We start from the raw sequence: 20963 nt of genomic DNA, 5'->3' as shown, positions 1-20963 counted from the left end.
TTTTCCTTCAGTGATTTACCTTGTCCCTTTCCCTATATGCTGCAATGTCTTCATTTGATATCTTCCTTTTGTGTTTAACCTTTAGATGACTACTACTCCCCATTCAAATGACAATATCAGACACCTAATGATATATTATCGAACCATTTTTGATCATTTGGGCCCCAAAAAGTTAGTTTTCCCAAAACCCATGAAAATGGCCCACAAAAAGTGATGTTGTCGGGTCTGTAGTGATAGGGAATATGTTGAGAAAATCATGCCAATTTAATCAAGTATCTAATCCTAGATCAGATACCCGATATTGATTCCAAAATTTTGGAGGGAATTATGGGCCATGTAAACAAATTTCGTTAACTTATGTATGACTAATATATATATGATTATTATTCAATATGATTTATTTACGATTATTATTATATATGATTATTAGGTATCATAATATATGTTATTATTATAACCTATAAATATTATATATATATATATATGATTATTATATTATATTATTATGATTTTTACTATTATTATTAAATATAATAACATATTATATGTTATTATTGTTATTATTATTATTATGTTCTATAAATTATATATATATATGATTACTATATTATATTATTATGATTTTTACTATAATTATTAAATATAGCATAGACAACATACATTTTTATTGTTATTATTATTATTATTATAACCTATGATCCATTTGGTTGGTTCTAATGCATCGACTGGGGTCATAGTTTAACCTATGACCCCTCTCAATGCATTTCATGACAACATATGTCCCTAGGGGCCCTAGGGGCCCTAGAGACACATTTGGTTGGTTCAAATGCATTGAGAGGTGTCATAGGTCAACCTATGACTCCTCTTGACATATTTTATGACAACATATATCCTTAGGGGCCCTAGGACCCCTAGGGACACATTTGGTTGGTTATAATGCATTGAGAGGGAGGGACACATTTGGTTGGTTCTAATGTGTCAAGAGGGGTTATAGGTATAACCCCTCTTAACGTATTAGAACCAATCAAATGCATCCCTAGGGGTCTTAGGGACATATGTTGTCATGAAATGGATGACCCCTCTTGATGCATTGGAACTAATCAAATGTGTCCCTAGGGGTCCTAGGGCCCCTAGGGACATCTGTTGTCATGAAATGCATTGAGAGGGGTCATAGGTTAACCTATGACCCCTCTTGATGCATTTCATGACAAAATATGTCCCTAGAAGCCTTAAAACTGCTAGGGATGCATTTGGTTGGTTCGAATGCATTGAGAGGGATCATAAGTTCCCTCTCAATGCATTTCATGACAACATATGTCCCTAGGGGCCCCAGGATCCCTAGGGATGCATTTGGTTGGTTCCAATACATTGAGAGGCATCATAGGTTAACCTATGACCCCTCTCAATATATTTCATGACAACATATGTCCCTAGGGGCCTTAGGACTCCTGGAGATGCATTTTGTTGGTTCTAATGCATCAAGAGGGGTCATAGGTTAACCTATGACACCTCTCGATGCATTTCATGACAACATATGTCCCTAGGGGCCCTAGGACCCCTAGGGATGTATTTGGTTGGTTCTAATGCATCGAGAGGGGTCATAGATTAACCTATGACCCCTCTCGACACATTTCATGACAACATATGTCCCTAGGGGCCCTAGGACCCCTAGGGACCCATTTGGTTGGTTCTAATGCATCGAGAGGGGTCATAGGTTAAGCTATGGTCCTTCTCAATGCATTTCATGACAACATGTCCCTAGAGGCCCTAAGGCCCCTAGGAATACATTTGGTTGGTTTAAATGCATTGAGAGGGGTCATAGGTTAACCTATGACCCATCTTGACATATTTCATGACAACATATGTCCCTAGGGGCCTTAGGACCTCTAGGGATGCATTTGGTTGGTTCTAAAGTGTCAAGAGGGGTCATAGGTTAACCTATGACTGCTCTCAATGTATTTTATGACAATATATGTCCCTAGGGGCCCTAAGACCCCTAGGGACGCATTTGGTTGGTTCTAATGTGTCGAGAGGGGTCAACCTATGACCCCTCTCCATGCATTTCATGACAACATATGTCCCTAGGAGCCCTAAAACCCCTAGGGACCCATTTGGTTGGTTTGAATGTTTCGAGAGGGGTCATAGTTCCCTCTCAATGCATTTCATGAAAACATATGTCCTTAGGGGCCCTAGGACCCATAGGGATGCATTTGGTTGGTTCTAATGCATTGAGAGACATCATAAGTTAACCTATGACCCCGCTTGATGCATTTCATTACAACATATGTCCCTAGGGGCCCTAGGACCCTTAGGGATGTATTTGGTTTGTTCTAATGCATCAAGAGGGGTCATAGGTTAACCTATGACTCCTCTCGACACATTTCATGTCAACATATGTTCCTAGTGGCCCAAAAACCCCTAGGGATGTATTCAGTTGGTTTGAATATGTCAAGAGGGGTTATAGGTTCCCTCTTGACACATTTCATGAAAACATATATCCCTAGGGGCCCTAAAACCCTTAGGAACACATTTGGTTGGTTTGAATGCATCGAGAGGGGTCATAGGTTCCCTCTCGATGTATTTGGTTGGTTCCAATGTGTTGATAGTGGTCATAGGTTAACCTATGATCCCTCTCGATGCATTGGAACCATCCAAATGCATCTCTAGGGGCCCTAGGGACATATGTTTTCATGAAATGCTACAATTAATGTATCGATCATGACAATGTATGTCCCTAGGGCCGCTAGGGATGCATTTAGTTGGTTCCAATGTGTTGAGAGGGGTCATAGGTTAACCTATGATCCCTCACGATGCATTTCATGACAAAATATGTCCCTAGGGGCCCTAGGGCCCCTAAGAACACATTTTGTTAGTTTCAATGCGTTGAGAGGGGTCATAGGTTAACCTATGACCCTTATAAATGCATTTCATGACAACGTATGTCCTTAGGGGCCCTAGGGATGTATTTCATGTTAATATATATTTAATAATAATATAATACTATATATCTTAATATAATAACATATTATTATTAGATTATATAACAATAATAATCATATATATTACTAGATAATATATTTAATAATAATAATATTTGTCTCATATATATATATATATATATATATATATATATATATATATATATATATATATATATATATATTACTATATTATATTTAGTTATAATAATAATTATATTATATTTGATAATAATAATCATAATAATCATACATATTACTATATATAATAATAATCATAATCATATGTAATAACAATATAATGCCCACACTTCCCTCTAAAATTTCCCTCTAAAGTTCCACTCTAAAAGTTTCCTCTAAAATTTCCCTCTACATTTCAAATGTGGGTGGTTTCCCTCCCAATTAGAAAATTCAAAGTAATTAGATACTCAATTTCATATTGTTTGAAATTAGGTATCTGATTAGGCTTGGTATTTACAAAACCTATTTGGTCAACCCAAAAAACATGTTTGAGAAGGGTTTCACTAACACTAAGACTTCGAGTAGCCATTTGACAATGTTATTTTCATCGAAATTGAATGAAACGAAAAGGTTTTTTTTATAACACTCTCAAGATTCTAGTGATATAATATCTGTCAAATTTTGAGTTCGATAAGTATTTATAAGTTAAATTTCAATGAAGATGATTGTAAAATGTTGATTGACATATTGATTAAAAAATAGCTATAACTTTCAAATGGTATAACATTTTTTAAATCCAAAAGTTGTGTCACATTCTATGCTTCACCTAGTATAAGGGAAAAAAAATTAATTTGGTAAAGTTTTCAATTAGTTAAGGTGGTCAGACATGAGATTTTTTTAATTCCAAAAAAGGTTTAGTAGAAAATTCATATTTAATTATTTATTTAGAGTTAAAAAACCAAAAATATGCTTCACATCTGAGCATAAGTCTACTTTTTATATCTATAATTATATTAAAAAATATTATCGTTTGATTTTAATTAAGGTGGTTAGACACACACCTACTTTTTATTTTCACTGTAAAATTTTTGTAATATTGCATAAAATCCAAACTTTTGACCAATCAAAATTTGTTTCTCCAGATAAGGCCTAGTAGTTTAGAAACTATATCAATTTCCTAAAAATTATTTTCTTACAAATTTTTGATATAAAGTCAAAAACCACTTTAAAATTATGTGTCAAGGTGACATAACCCTGATTTTCTAGTTTTTCACTACCACTTAAGGCTATAGTTTTGTTGACCATGATCCTGCACATACCCATATGACACATTTTGTAATGCATGTGCTCATTCTTGTAGAGCATTTGATAAAAGTTATAATTTTTTGAATCTAACTTCCAAATTTGAATATTGGTTGTTTACAGGTCTCTTCTAGGCTAACAAAAACTCCCAGATTATAGACATCATGTGACAAGAATGAAGACCCCCATAAATGCACCTAGCCTTTGCTAGCTTCAAATCAGGTAAGTGTAGCTAAGCCCTTTTTAATTCAAAGTGTGACATTTCTAAGTTCCAAACCTAGCTTAATAGAAGTGTTTGATCTCACTAATCTAAATAGAAGCAGGCCTATGCGCTCAACTCTTTTTAGTTGACTAGAATGATCAACCTTCTGTAATGATCAGTTACAATTGAATGAGAAAAGAACCCACACATAGTTTAATTAGGAGCCCCTTTGTCTTCAGTAGTATAAGGGCTAGTGATTGAATATTTGTGTTTGTCATGTTTGGGAAATTAGAATAGTAGGGATATGCTCTTAATCTTCTCAAGTGATCAAATTCACAAACCTATTTGTGATTTCTATTTTCTTGCTTTCCACTAGGTAGGATTATCTAGCCATAGAAAGACTACCTCCCGAGTTGCCTTAATAGGGCCAATGAGAGGGAACGCCTCTCAATATTGTATTCCCAATCAAATACAAGCCACCTGTGTTTGAAATATAGCCTTCCTCTAGTAGTCCCATGAGAGATTGCACCAAACCTCCTTAGTGTTGGTGGAAAGCTCTCTATCACAAGAGAGGTCAATCTGAACATTGTTGGTTTAAAAATAAAACCCTCTAGTCATTGACTTTAGATAACCTTGTTAGGAAGCCTTTTTCTTCAATTTTCTAGGTGCATGCAATTTTATATTTTGTTCTGGTTTCTACTACTATTGTGCTTGGATGTGTTTTAAAACTTAATAACAAACACTAGTGAGGATCACAGTCGTTCCAAGAGATGCAACTATAAACTAAAAGACTCTAAAATAGCACATCTACTATATGAAATAATGCATTTGGATTATTTTGTGATGCATATGAACTCTATTATAGCACATATGAATGCAAAACATTACATCTAAATCTTTAAACAATGCATCTTCCCTGCATAATAATGCATTTAAATCTTTAAATAGTGCATATGATAGATAAAATAGCACATTTGAACATTTAAATAGCACATATAATCAATTAAATAGTGAATTTGATCAATCCTATGATGCATCTGAGAAAAAATCTAAAATAGAGGCTATCTACATATACGATACTTGTGAACAAACAACAGATTTGGATACCCTTTTTCTCACTGATATTTTCCAAGTCTGAGATATCTGAAAATGGACTAAAACTATTTTTGAAACAAGCAAAGCTACAAAAGTCATTATTAATCCAACATTCATTATTGCTTCACTTCACATATCAAGCTAGAAATGTCCAGAGACACACGTCTATTCCCTACCTGACTTCAAAAAAGTGAGCTCACCCTATCAAAATTTTCCAAAACACTTTGTCCAACCTAACTTGTTATTCTAGATGAATCATGGACAACAAAAACCCTTATATTGTGAAAATGTATAAAAAATAAAGAATCCTATTTACATTTCATACCGTTATGTAAAACTAGTATAGCCACAAAGCCAAAATGATCACCTATATGAGTGAGTGCTAGATTAGCCAGTAGAACCATCAAATGAACCAAACCTCTAAATCTCATTGAACTTATCACACCAACAGATTGTTCACCAAATGCAGTTACCCATGAGTCACCCTTGTTCAACTGAAATTTAGAATCCTTTACCACAATGGGCTCATCTAGCATATGGAATCACAAGAGTATTGAAACTAAAATTGAATATTTTCAACAAAATCCTAAAATTTTCAACATCATGGGTAAGATACTTAAGAAATACAAAGAATGTTATATACTAGTAGTAGCACAACAAGGTGCAAAATTGCCATTTGATTTTGATGTGACCAACCTAAAATGAGATGAAGAAAAGTCACCCCTAGATGTTGTCACACAAAATTACAAGACCTACAAATGGAAATGGAAAGGATGAAGTGAGGAAAAATACAACCCATAGAATTCAACCTCTAAAAGGTGTGTCCTCTTCCATTCCATAAAAGCATTACATTACACCTTTCCCTCAAAATGTGCAAATACGAAAATACAATAAATATTTTGGCACATCAGATCCACAAGATCACCTCAGAAAATTCTATACCCTAACTATGGAGTTCATCCATGACACAACTTACCTAATATGTCCATTTCCTAGGAGCCTTGGAGGGCAAGCCATGGAGTGGTTCTTCAAGCTACCCTCCAACATCAAAAACTTTGAAAAATTGGCTTCTATGTTCATCACTCGATACTCCTATAATATCAAAAGAGAAGTTACAATGATCAATTTTTGTAATAGAAAACAACTTCCTGACGCATCATTCAAGATCTTCCTCCAACAATGGAGACACATGTTTGCCAAGTATCATAGAGACATACTAGACAAAAAGAAGACTGAGATCTATATCAATAGTCTCTCCAAACAAATGAATTACTAGCTCCAACTCCAAGGGCATAAATCTCTTAAATCTACCTTAGAGAATGCCACTAAGGTAGAAGAGACCCTACTAAATAATGACATTATCAAACTATCAAAAGATGGTAAGGGTTTTCAAGCAATTCTACATAGGCTCACAATTTCTTTGACCAAACCTAAACAAAAGTCATGGTGGAAGAACAACAACAATTTTTTTTTCAATGATGGGGCGGTTGAAGCTAACCATGTTAAACTACAAACCCAACTACACTACTCCAAACACACCTTGACAAGAAAATGCCTATTCCTTTTATTGACATTTAACACGACAACTCCCTCGACGTCTAATCAATACGTCACTTATAATCAAGCTCTACCTCTATGTAGATATCAGTCTTCCAATATACCCAAGGAGTATACACCTATTGGGGTATCTTATGAGAGTACTTTACAAACCCTCTTGGCTAATGAACTCATTGTACTTCCCAAGGCAAAACCCTATAAACCTCAAGTCAAGCCGAAGTGGTGGAATAACAAGTACATTTGTGCCTACCACCGAAATAGGGGGCACCTAACAAACAATTATTTTACCCTTAAGGGGGCCATACAAAAATTAATCAATGATGGAATTATCAAAGTGAATAATCTTAGTAATAATGAAGACCATATGGCCTTCAAGAACCCTTTCATGAGTCATGAAAAGGGTGAATCCTCCAGAGCTAATCAGAACACACCCCCTCACACTAAGGTTAATTGTACACATCATTACAACAACACCATCAACATGATCTCTAGATTTGATGACAATATAAATGTCATCATAATTAAGGATAAATACAAGAAACAATCATCAAATGCTATCACTCGAGGCCAAGCCTCTAAAGTCATTTTAGTAGGACCCATGACCAATTCTAACCATACAACTATGAGTTCCTCCTTGTCCAAATACAACTTGGTAAACCAACTACTTAAGACTCCTGCCCATATCTCCATTTTTGAATTGTTACAAATTTTTTTAGAGCATAATGAAATACTCACTAAAGCCTTAGTGCCAAATGACCTGGATGTGAGTAGATTTCAAAATATGGTCAGAAATCTAGTTGCCCTTTATTGCATATCCTTTTCAGCCCAAGATGACATGTCCATCATCCAGCCACAAAACTCTCCTTTGCATGTTGAAGTTTTTATCCATAGGAACAAAGTTAAGAGAGCATTGGTTGATGGTGGGGCAGGTCTCAACATTTGCAACTAAATTTAGTAAAATCCCTAGGATATACAGAGGATGGTATTGACCCAAGGAAGAAAATCACCATCAAAGCTTATGATGACGAGGAGAGATCCTCCAAAGGCATGGTTATTCTATTGATTAGGATAGGACCAGCTGTGAAAGAAATTATTTGTCAGGTCTTAGATTTGCAATTAACTTATAATATCTTGTTAGGAAGACTATGGATTCATGACATGAACATCGTTCTCTCCACTTACCATCAATATCTTAAATTTTTGTACATGGGTCAAGAGGTAACCATACATAGGGATCAACACTTTTCTCAATATTGTAACTCCCTTATTCCTCATAATAGGGAAGAAACTAGCACCCTAACAAACAACACCAACTAGTCCTCACCCATAGGCACTTCATGCTCTACTAGCCGAAATGACAACCACTTGTCTACATTGATAAGGGTAAAGAAAAAGTTCATTGTTTAAGTTCTTCTCTTCATTCACTATCATCATCCAAAGACCTTAAATAGTTACACTATGAAGAAATGGATAGATTAATGAAATAATTTGATAGAAATTGTAAGCTACAATGCAAAGGCATAGGTGAGTACTCGGTCTACTTATTTGATCCTCCACTTTCTCTGAGATCTCATGGCAAACCATCATCCACCATTAGATCTTATTACACACATTTTGTCAAAGAAAGTGGAACACCTTCAAGCTTGGTAGAAGAAATCAGTCAACAAAATATTGACATCTCTCCCCACCTACATCGAAAAGGTTTTGATTGAATGAAAAAGATGGAATATATAGGAGATGCTCCCTTAGGGAAAGGGATAGGCATTGTTGAACCTCTAATAGCATAGTTCAGGTTCAATAGATCCAAAATAGGGGTGGGGTATGACAAATATGACAAGACACAAAACTCTTCTAAGTCTTGTTCTAAGCATAGTGATTCCTCCTCTTCCACCTTGCTATGGGTACCTAAAAAAGGGATGGTAATAACTAGAAAATAGCTGACATTATAAATATAAATTTATCCCACCCAGGTTCACATCACATAGGAGAACCACCCATGGAGACCTCTAATAATAAAGAGTATGATGATTCCAATAAATGGGAATTCAAATCATTATCCAAAGGGTCTCTTCATGACAAAGAATGCGATGTTGTTGACATGCTTGCATTTGATAGTTTCACTACACAAGGATCAACCTCTTTTCTGGCTTTTACTTCACCAGGGGCCAAAGTACAATAGAGATTCTTAGAGGGTGATAAAAATATTGAAGGGTTTTAGTTTCAAACCCTATTTGCTAACTTCTTTCCAACAGAAGTGAAAGATGACTACCATGAGCCCCTCACAAGCTCTACTTTTCTTGCCACTTTAGAGGAAGCACATGTCATAGACCTAACTAATATAGTGTATGAGCCATCTAACAAGATCAAGATGAATACCATGAGCCCCTCACAAGCTCTACTTTTCCTGACACTTTAGAGGAAGCAAATGTCATAGACCTAACTAATACAGTGTATGAGCCATCTAACAAGATCATGTCTTTAAAACCCACTAAACCATTTCCATATTATGAATCAATCTCCCTAGTCCATCCTAAACTCATTAGATAGGATACAACTAAGCCTCACCATATTCCTCATTTTGACACTGACCATGATGCCTTCATCTAACTTAACTTAGTTGAACCATCTCGTCAATGAAGAATGAAAGAAATGCACATAGTTGGGTCTGATATCAATCATCTCAGTCACAATAGAATAGGCCAAGCATTTCATAGCCTTGTTGATCACTACCAAGTTATAGCTAAACTTGAGAAAAATAGAAAAAAATAGAAGTGATGCATTCGGAGGTGAAAACCCAACTATGGCACCCATGAATGAGGTGATTGATACCTTACCCACGCACTTCAAGGAAAGATCATCTGTCTTGATTGAACCAACAGAACAAGTCAACATTGGTATAGAATAGGAATCAAGGGTCATTTATTTGGCACAGTCCTTAAGCATAGAAGAAAGAATCACATTCATTCACTTCTTTGGAGAGAGGCAAAAAAAAATTGTATGGTCTTATATAGACATGCCAGGATTAGACCCAACTTTAATCCTCCACCATCTCAACGTTTCTCTAGAGGTTAAGCTAGTCAAGGAAAAGCTTAGAAAAATGCATCCCCATATAGCTCTACTAGTAAAAGTAGAATTAGAGAAATTGATCAGCACCAACTTCAATCGGCCCTTGGCATATGCATCATAGATATCCAACATTATTCCCATATAAAAAAAAAATTGTAGCATACACATCTGCATTGATTTTCAAGATGTGAAAAAAGCATGTGATAAATATGATTTTCCCCTTCCCAACATTGACACCACTGTAGATCTGACAACATGCCATTCCATGTTTTCACTCATGGAAGGATTTTTAGGGTATAATCCAATTAGGATAGTGCCAAGAGGATCAAGAGAAAACAACCTTTACTTGTGCATGGGGCATTTTTTGTTGGAATGTGATGCCCTTTGGTCTAAAGAGCACTAGGGCCACCTATCAGTGGGCCATGACCACTATCTTTCACTATATGATGCACATCTTTATGGAAGATTATGTGGATGATATCCTTGCCAAATCCCATACTCGAGAAGAACATCTACCCATCTTGGACAAGATATTTGCCTTCCTAGAAGCATTCAAAGTTGAGCTCAATCCAAAGAAATGCATTTTTGGCATCAAATCAGGCAAGCTTCTAGGATATATTATCTTAGCCAAAGGGATAGAAGTTGATCCTAAAAAGGTACAGGCCATAGTCAACATGCAACCTCCAAAGAACCTGAGTCATTTATGGTATGTTCAAGGTAGACTTCAATGAGTTCATCATTTCATTTTCTAATTAGAAGAAAAGTGTGTGCCCTTCACCCATTTACTACACAAGGGCATAAATTTTAAATGGGATGATCAATGTCAGAAGGTTTTTGAATTGCTCAAAACCTACTTGATGAATCTACCTATGTTGGTACCTGTCATATCACACAAACCATTGCTTCTATACATTTCCCTAATGGATAAATCAATTAGAGCCCCCTTAGCTCAAGAAAATGACCAAGGAAAAAAAAGGGCCATTTATTACATCAGTCATACCCTGGTCAACTATGAGCTCAATTAGTCTTTTATTGAAAAGGCTTGTTTAGCCATAGTTTTTGCTTTCCAAAAGCTACGCCATTATCTTCTGACACATAAGGTCAAGGTCATCTCCAAGATTGATTCCCTCAAATATCTTTTTAGAAAAACAACATTAACAGGCAGATTGGCCATGTGGGTGATGATCCTAACTGAGTTTGATATCGAGTATGTTGATAGGAAAGTAATAAAAGGATAGGCCATTTCTGATCAATTGGTAGATGTACCTATAGAAAGCTCAAATCCTATCTTAGCTGATTTTTTAGATATGCAAATTCTTCAAACAGAGTCAGTAACTTGGAAATTCTATTTTGATGGTTCTTACACACACCATGGATCAAGTGCTTGTATTTTTTTCATCAAGCCACTAGGTGTTACCATCCTCAAGTCTTAAAAAATACTTTTCCCCTAAACCAACAACATGGCAGAGTATGAAGCTTTAGTCTTCGGTCTCAAACTAGCTTTAGTATGGAGACTAATAGTGCTAAATTTTTATTGAAATTTCCAGTTGATCATCAATCAAGTCACTCACACATATCAAACCAAGGATGAAAAGTTATTTCCTTATAGACATATTGTTGACACACTTAAGGTATGTTTTTTTCATATTAATTTAGAACAAATTCCTAGAGAAAAGAATAGAGCAATAGATGCTATGGCCGCCTTGGCCTCTTTACTCCAGTTAGCAGAGCAACATGAGCGATATGAGTTCTTAGTAAAAGATGTGGCCTAACTCACTTATCATTTTTCATTTAGATGCTCCTAATTCCCTCTAATATAATCCTATCATCACCTACCTTTGCAATAACATCGTCCCCTCTGACCTCTCATGCAACCAAAGATGTAATTTCATTTGAAAAACCTCACGCTACACTTTGGCAGCTGATATGCTATATAGGAAGGGTCTTGATTGTACTTTGTTTAGATTTCTTGAAAAGAAAAAGTCGAGAGTCACTCTATAGGAAGTCCATGTAGGGATTTGTGGGTCACACTCGAGTGGGTTTACACTAGCAAAGAAGATTCTTAGGATGGGCTATTTTTGGCCAGCCATGGAAAAGGATTCTATCGACTATGTTAAGACTTGCAAAAAATGTCAAATCCATGGTAACCTTATTCATGCACCAGCCCAAGAGCTCAACTCTCTAACCATACCATTGTCTTTCTATTAGTGGGCTTTTGATTTGATTTGTGCCATCCATACACCTTCCTTTGATGGACATAAATGGATTATAAATGCCATAGAATACTTCACCAAGTGGGTCGAAGCGGTGCCACTTGCCGACTCTATGGGAAAAAAAAACTCTTCCTTCATTTTAAACCATATCATTTGTCAGTTTGGCATACCCAATGCCATTCTCATGGACAATGTCTTGTACTTCAAGAGTCAAATAATTGATGAATTATGCAAAAAAATTTACATTATACACCACTCCTTGTAAATTTATTATCCCCAAGGCAATGGCCAAGCAGAGGCCACCAACAAAACCATTATCAACATTCTCAAAAGAACTATCAATGATATTGGTAGAGATTGGCATTTACAGCTGAAATTTTTCCTTTGGGCCTATAAGATGAGTGTTAGGACACCTATAGGTGCAACACCCTTCTCCTTGGTTTATGGTTGACGCTATTCTTCCTTTAGAGGTTGAGATCCCATCCTTAAGAGTTACTTGTGATGTATTATCCGATGAGGATTACAGAATGACCCATCTAGAGCAGCTAGAATTATTAGAAGAACATAAACATGTAGCACATGAACACCTTAAAGTGTATTAGAATAGGTTGTCAAGACATTACAACAAAAATGTCAAATCCTGTATTTTTCAAATTGGTGACCTAGTGCTTTGAGAAAACCCTAAGAACTAAGCTGCTAAGGAAAAGAAAGGAAAGTGGGAGGCCAATTGGATTGGTCCTTAAATTATCATAGAGTCTTTTGGGACTAGAACTTACAAACTTTTAGATTAGCCCATCAATAGAATCCATCTAAAAAAGTTTTATGTCTAGAACTTTGAGAAACACCTCATCATCGAAAATACCCAAAAAAATATGAAAAAAAAAACATGGTACATAAGAAGTGAGAAATTCTACCTTTGTTTTCAAAAGGAGAGAGAGATAGCACCTTTGGACTTCCCTAAACAATAGAGGTCCTTCAATGCCAAAAGACAATCAAGACAACACTCACACAACTTCCTCAGGGACAAATTGTTCTTGTTTGAGGCTTACCTAGCATAGTTGAGTTAATTTCACACATACCCAATTAAGAAACACTTTTGGGTTATAGCTTAGTAGTTTCTTGGCACTAGACATAGTTCACAGTAGTAGAAACAGTCAATATAATAGAAACAAAGAGAAGAACAATAAATAAGGAGACACAAGGAGTTAGATTATGTATTGAGATACTTTAGACATGAATTGCAAAAAAATCAATGCACATCTCAGCTATCTATTATGACCAATAATCCCCAGTGTCCATTTTAGCCCTCATTCGAATCCATTTGATGTCCCAAATTTCCTTTTTTGCCCCCCACGTCTCAAATATAGCTATCCAACCCCACTTTTTTCCTTTTGGCCCACTTTTGGTTTCCTTAATTCTTTAGGTGCCTCCACATGGTCCTAGTTACCTCGTATTCCAAAAAATCTCACTCACGTCCTCATCTTAGTCCCACAGATCCAAAAATCATTCAAATATTTTTAAAAAAATCCAAATATTGTCAAAAAATTATTTAAAAAATCTAAAAATTGTCAAAAATTATTACACAAATCTAAAAATTGCGAAAAATTATCAAAAAATTTCAAAAATTGTCAAAAATTGCCAAAAACATTAAAAAAGAGCTAATAATTGCCAAACATAGCTGCAAATCTCAAAAAATTAACATCCCAAAATTTTAGTCAAACATGGCTCACTTTAGCTCAAATAGGCTATTTAACTATGCATAAATTATTGATGTATTTCTCAAACCGATGATCCATTGATTTCATGTCAAACTGGTGTCTATCTATAATTTTTGCTCCTTCAAGATAGGTTTGTGTACCTCGATGGGTTTTATATGAAATCAATGGCAAGGCCCACTATATTGAAAAGTATTTAAATATTTTATGACATGTTTAATAGCTCCATTACCTCTAGTAAAACAATATGAAGTGCCTCAACAGTATTAAGAAGTAGCGTAGTTATGTCCTAAAACATCTTGCTGGGCTTTGGAAAATCTAGCACAATGCAAATAGTACAAGAGGCTTTGGTAGGGTCCCCCCTTCTTTCCTCTTGTCAAGAATAACAATTCTCAATGGACTATTAGTCTTATTTATGTTGTAGTTGCCACAATTGATCTAAACCCCTTCAACAAATATATCAATGCTATCCCAAAAGGCCAGATATTTGTTAGGCTCTTTCATCATCACCTAATAAGGGGCATAGATAAGCAACCATAAGTTTTACAACTTGCCACCCCCTCTCCTTTTTTTTGGCCCAATCACCTTTTTTAGGCCCCTTAAGTGCCCTTTTAAGGCCCAAACACCTTTTTTAGGCCCATCAAACACCTTTTTCAGTCCCCTCAAGTGCCTTTTTAGGCCCAAACGCCTTTTTCAAGCCCCTCAAGCATGTTTTTGGGTCCAAATGCCTTTTTCAAGCCCCTTAAGCACCTTTTTAGGACCAAGCACCTTTTTCAAGGCCCTATTTTGTCATTTTTATGGCTCGAGTGTCTTTTTTGGGCCCACAAATGCCTTTTTAGGCCAAAGTGCCTTTCTCAAGGCCCCATTTTGCCTTTTTCAAGGCCTAGGTGTCCTTTTTGGGCCCCTAAAATGCCTTTTTAGGCCAAAGCACCTTTTTGAAGGCCCTATTTTTCCTTTTTTTAACGCCCACATGTCCTTTTGGGCCCCCAAATACCTTTTTAGGCCAAAGTGTCTTTTTCAAAGCCTCATAGCACCTTTTTAGGCCCTCAAAAGTCTCAAACACCTTTTTATAGGCCTTGTGAGTGTCCGTCTTGACACAAACTTAGGGAAAAATCCCAACTTTGGTCTTATAATTGTCTGTAAAGGCTATTAATATAGACAGAATTATGCCTTAAATGTCACAACTCTCCAAATGTTATGCAAATTTGTACTCATCTTTCATTGAGAGCCCACACAAATATGTACTCATCTTTCATTGAGAACCCACACAGATTGTATTGTTCCCACTTTTATAGATATTGAAACCTTTCCAATATTTGTCAAAAATCACTAAAAACATTCAAATATCTATCAAAAATTCCAAAAACATTCACATATTCCTCAAAATGCTAAAAACATTCTAAAAATACCAAAAACAAACAAGTAAAAGCATTACAATCAACATCAGTTATCTCTTTGCTTACCACAAAAATAAACACAACTTTTATTCTACTACAACAACAATGACAACATTACATTCAAATAGTGTCTGGCAGATTATTTATTCTAGCCTCCCTTGGGGAGGTGGCAAGATAGGGTGTTTAATCAATGGCATTTCTTTTGAGCTAGCTCCAGAAGAAGAAGCCCCTAGCATCAATCCTCTATGTACCCACACCGCATCCATGGGAATCAAAAACTTCCCACTATGTAATTGCGCATTTAATATTCTGTAAATTCCTTATCCACAAACTATTTCTCTCATCATTTCTCATTCACGTCTTTGGCCAGTTCTCATTTGAGAATTCCTGATGGTAACATCCCATATTTTAAGTGGCTTCTTGGTGTACCTTCATCATTCGGTGCATTTCCACAATCATATTCTCCACCACCTTGTTTACTCCTAGTGTAATGATCACTCATTGGGCCAGATCCCTCTCCTACTGCATTTGACTAGTTTCCATTCACCAATGCTCCACATCTGCTTTTGCCTCACCCAACCACTACTACAACTTTCTCACCTTCACCTCACTCAATGCTAACTAATCCTACAGCTTTAATGACAGGGAGTTTGATTTTACAATCGCCTCCCTAAATGACTCAAACTGTGACTACAGTAACACTAGCTTATTTTGCATGCTCTCTAAACCTACTTATGCCATCTTTAAAGACTCCTATAACCTCTAAGCTCGTGACCACTCTACCCACATCCTCGCATCATTGCCATCCACTCGTGATTGCTCCACATGTAGTTCTACTTCTAGTGATTGCACCCACGCTTGCTCTGTATCCACCACCACTTGGAGTCATCATGCCTCCATTTATGCTGCATCTTCCCATGCCTTCTTCATCAATTCTAGCAAAAATGTGACTTTCTATTCTTCATTCTCTACTCAAACTCTCTTTGCAACCAACATTCTCTATAATTCTTCCATGTCACTTGATGATTGATCTCCACCCCCCACCTCTAGCTATGGTTTCTCCATATTTACACTTCTCGCTTCCCCTTCCATCAACTCTTGTCCCAAAATCCTAAGGCTAATCAACCAAAATGTTTCACTCATCACCTCACCCACACTAATATCTCCTACATCCCTCGATGCTTTTCTTGTAGACTTTTTAGGAGATTTTATCTGCCCTACCTTCTCCTCCACTCTGAACATACTTTTTGTCATCCTTGGTAGACTATTCTCTGCCTGTATCATCAAATCATCACCATCCAATACCACCTACAATTCCTATTGCACTACAGTCCTTGATAACATCATTAACACTGACAAGAGTGTTTCTTCTACCCTAATCCCCACATCTTCAGGTTGTATCAACCCTGATCCTACATGACTTGATTCACCTTGCTCTAGAATTAACAGTTAAAGTTTGGAATGATACACTTGCTCCTCAGAGGTTTGTCGAATGTTCTTTGCTCTTTGCCCTTGCCTAATCCACCTTTCCTGGCTAACATCACCCTCCTACTGTCACTGATCTAGTGAGCCTAACATGCTTTCACTTACGCACTTCCTCAAACTTCTCAATAAACCCAATGGACACATTCCACTCTTCACCTTGCTTTGTTCCATCCCCATGATATTTGCCTATTTATAGTCATCACTCACCTGAGACTCATTCTTTACTAGTCTGTATATGCTCTCTACATCTTGTCGCACTGGTACTAGGTACACTTGACCCTTGAATCTGACACTCAGACACCCTAATTCCTGTCAACATACATTACTTGATAGAATCTGCTACTAAATCACCACTGACACATCTCATGCTTTATTATTTGACTAGTACAATAGTTGCTTTCTAGTAGAATTGAACAAACTGGACACTATTACACACAACTGTCAGCATGCTTGGTCTACAAATAATGGATTTTTTTCACTGTTATCTACTTTTGATACCTTGATGATGTGCTTGACTAGAGGTACTAGGATGAAGTGATGATATTTTATTTTCCCTTGGTTTTTCACTATTTAACTCTAGTGATCCTTTGATTTCATGCATTATTGGTGTCCACTTGTAAATGCCTCCTTCATTTGGAAAGCGATATGTACCTTGACCAATTTTTTACGATATCTTATGTGAGGTCTTTTCATTTGACATGTGACTATTTTTGTGCCTTTATTTATTCTTTTGTACCTCTAACTTTTTTTTTTCTAGTAGTTGTCATATTTTTCATGTTTATGTTTGTTGGTACTCGTGACATAGTATTCATATCACCATAGCTGAGCTAGTGGTGGTTGTACTTAGTCACTTTTTATTAAATGCTCTATGATGATAGTTAATTTGAATCTCTTTACAAAAAAGTGGCAATTAATTGCATTCATTTAGTTTGCATTTTCATCTTGGGCTCCCTGAAAACAAATAGTTGGCACATAAATCAGGATTATAGAAGAAGCCTTCACAACATCATTCCACAAATTCAAGACTAGTTATCCAATAATAGACAACAACATCAACATCAAGGTGAGCTTTTAACACTCAAATATTATGGACTTTGTCTCCTCACAACATCGCCCCCATGCATCACACTTCATTGTCTCATACTTTTATCCACTTATTGCATTATGTGGCTGTCAAATCTCAAACAATTCTAGTCACTATTTCCTTTCATCAAATTTCATCCCTCATTTCACCACATCATCTATCACATTACATGGCTTTCAAATCTAAAACAATTTCATTTCATCCCTTTTTCTTTCATTCATCCTAATTCACTACATCATATTTTATCACATCCAATATCATTTCATTAAATGCCACAGTTAATTTCTTTTTGTTATATTTCATTTCGCTTATTTTGTTACATTCATGACATTGAATTCCATTTTTTCCCATCACATTACATTTACTTCATGCATTTCATCTATTTATTTCGTGGCTTTTGAATCTCAAAGGTTGAAGTCCCGCTACATGTCTTTTCATCTCTAGTTCATTCATTTCCTTCTATTTTTTTCACTTCATTTCACCTCATTTTCTCATGTCCTTTACATGTTTCATTACATTTCCATTACATGTCATCACATTGAATTTTATCACATTTTCATTACATTGTCATTTCATGTCATCACATTGCATTTTATCACATTTTCATTACATAGTCATTTCATGTCATTTTGTCCTATTTTATTACATTTTCATTTATCATTTCATGTCATTAAATCCCATTTTATTCCATTTCCATTTCATTTCATTCTCATTTGATCATATTTCATTCCATTACACTTTGTCACACTTCCGTTCATTTACAACATTCATTTCATTATATTAAATTTCTCATTTAATTCCACTTTGTCACATCACATCTTATTCATCACATTTCTTTTTCATTTATCATAATCCATTTCCTCACATCCCATTACATCAACTCTCATTTCATTGCATAGTACACTTCATTGCATTACATTATATCACATTACATTAAATTTCACTTATTATATTCAATCTCATGTTCATTTCATTCCATTACGCCACATGCCATATTTCATCTTATTACATCATACTATTTCCTATCACATTTCATTTCATTTCATCACATTTTTGATTCACTTACATATTCCATTTCATTTCATTACATTGCATCTTATCACATTGCGAATTTCATTTTATTACATTTCATATTGATACCTCACATTTCATTCCATTTTATCTAATTTCATTCCATTCTATCACATGACATTATCGCAAAATTCATTTCATTACATGTCATTTATTATAATTCATTTGTCATGATTCATTTCATTACATCATATTACATTAAAATTTATTTTGCTACATCACATCACATCTCATTTCATCCCAATTTGATACATCAAATCACATTTCAAAATGCATTTCATTACATCTCATATCAGTACATCATGCTATGTTACATCAAATGTCATTTCATTATATTTTATTTATTACATTCCATTACATTTAATTTCATTTCATCAAATTTCATTTTACCACATTTCATTTATTTCATTACATTCATACTATCACATCACACTTCCATTCATTAAAATTCATTTTCTACCATTTAATTCTTTCAATCATTATCCACATGTCATGCTACATTAATCATTCACGTATATATCAATATCTACTAATACCATATCCATCAAATCAAACCATCACACACATACATGAGTCCATGATATAACAAGCTCAAACATATGAACATCAATAAATTCATATATCTCATAAAGCAAACAAATGAACAATGTATCAAAATGATGAAATCAACATGAATATAAGATGGACTATGTCAATAGGAACATCCAAATGATCAAATAACATGAACATCATAATGTAATAATGTCTATCTACATGAACATCCAAAGATCACCAAGTACCTCCACATGAATATCAAATAAACATCAAATGAATAATAATACATAATAAGGAGTAATGCCATAACACATAATATACACTCATCCATGCGTAGGTGGCTAACCCAAAGGTCCCTACTCACTAGGAATGTTCCTATCCTCTCGTGGTGTGACATGTCCAGCTAGGGCTGTCTGACTAGTCAAATCCCCATCTATCCTTGGTGGTAGTGGTGGCAGTGGTGGCCTTAGTGTCATTGATGCTATAAATGCCTATAGCATACTAGTCAACTCACCCATCTGAGCCTCCATGACACTCTTTCGAGCCTCTAGATTAGTCATTCCCCTTTCCCTCTCTAATGGTGGTTGTACATCTGGTGGCACCTTCTATAACTATTGTGGGTGTACATCTTGTGGATCTATGATCGGAGCCTGTACCCATAGCCTTCGTTTCCAGATAAACTATATATCATCAGGCAACCTAGCCCTTGACTACTCTACCCTAACATGCCCAACATATTTGTCCTACTGATTAGATCCCACACCACCACCCATCCCTCCCATCACCTTTGCACCTCCATGGCCCCGAATCCCTCTAACCCTCCTTGCACCTACATCCCCTTGTCTCTGCACTAGACCTCATGCTACACCCCTCTACGGTAGCACCATGACTACTCAACCTCACCCTCCATATCTCCTCAGTGCTCTAACCACACCTCTCACTCTCCCTCTAGCTCGCCATCTCCCTCTACCTCTTCTTGGACCACCCTCATCATCCCCATCCTCTCCCCCACTAGATGACTCATCAATCCTAGGAATAGGCTCTACTAGATCCATATATCTCAGAAATGGATGCTCATGAAACCATCATGTGTAGTCCCCTTCAAACCCTACATCTGCCTCTCCATCCTGCAATGCCCATGGCTATGAAATATTTATCATCTGAGAAAAGGTCTCCAAGAAAGCCTCATACTCCAAGGTCAGCCCCCACACTACCCTCTCTGACTGAACCCAAGCATAATATGCTGACCCCTTTGGCATGCCCTACCACTGCCAAAACTATCTCACAACCCTCCTGAAAAAAA

This window comes from Cupressus sempervirens, chromosome 4 (assembly GCF_028749045.1).
Source record: "Cupressus sempervirens isolate cs-2001-9-10 chromosome 4, ASM2874904v1, whole genome shotgun sequence".
NCBI lineage: Eukaryota > Viridiplantae > Streptophyta > Pinopsida > Cupressales > Cupressaceae > Cupressus > Cupressus sempervirens.
Note: the sequence above shows the minus strand (reverse complement) of the source record.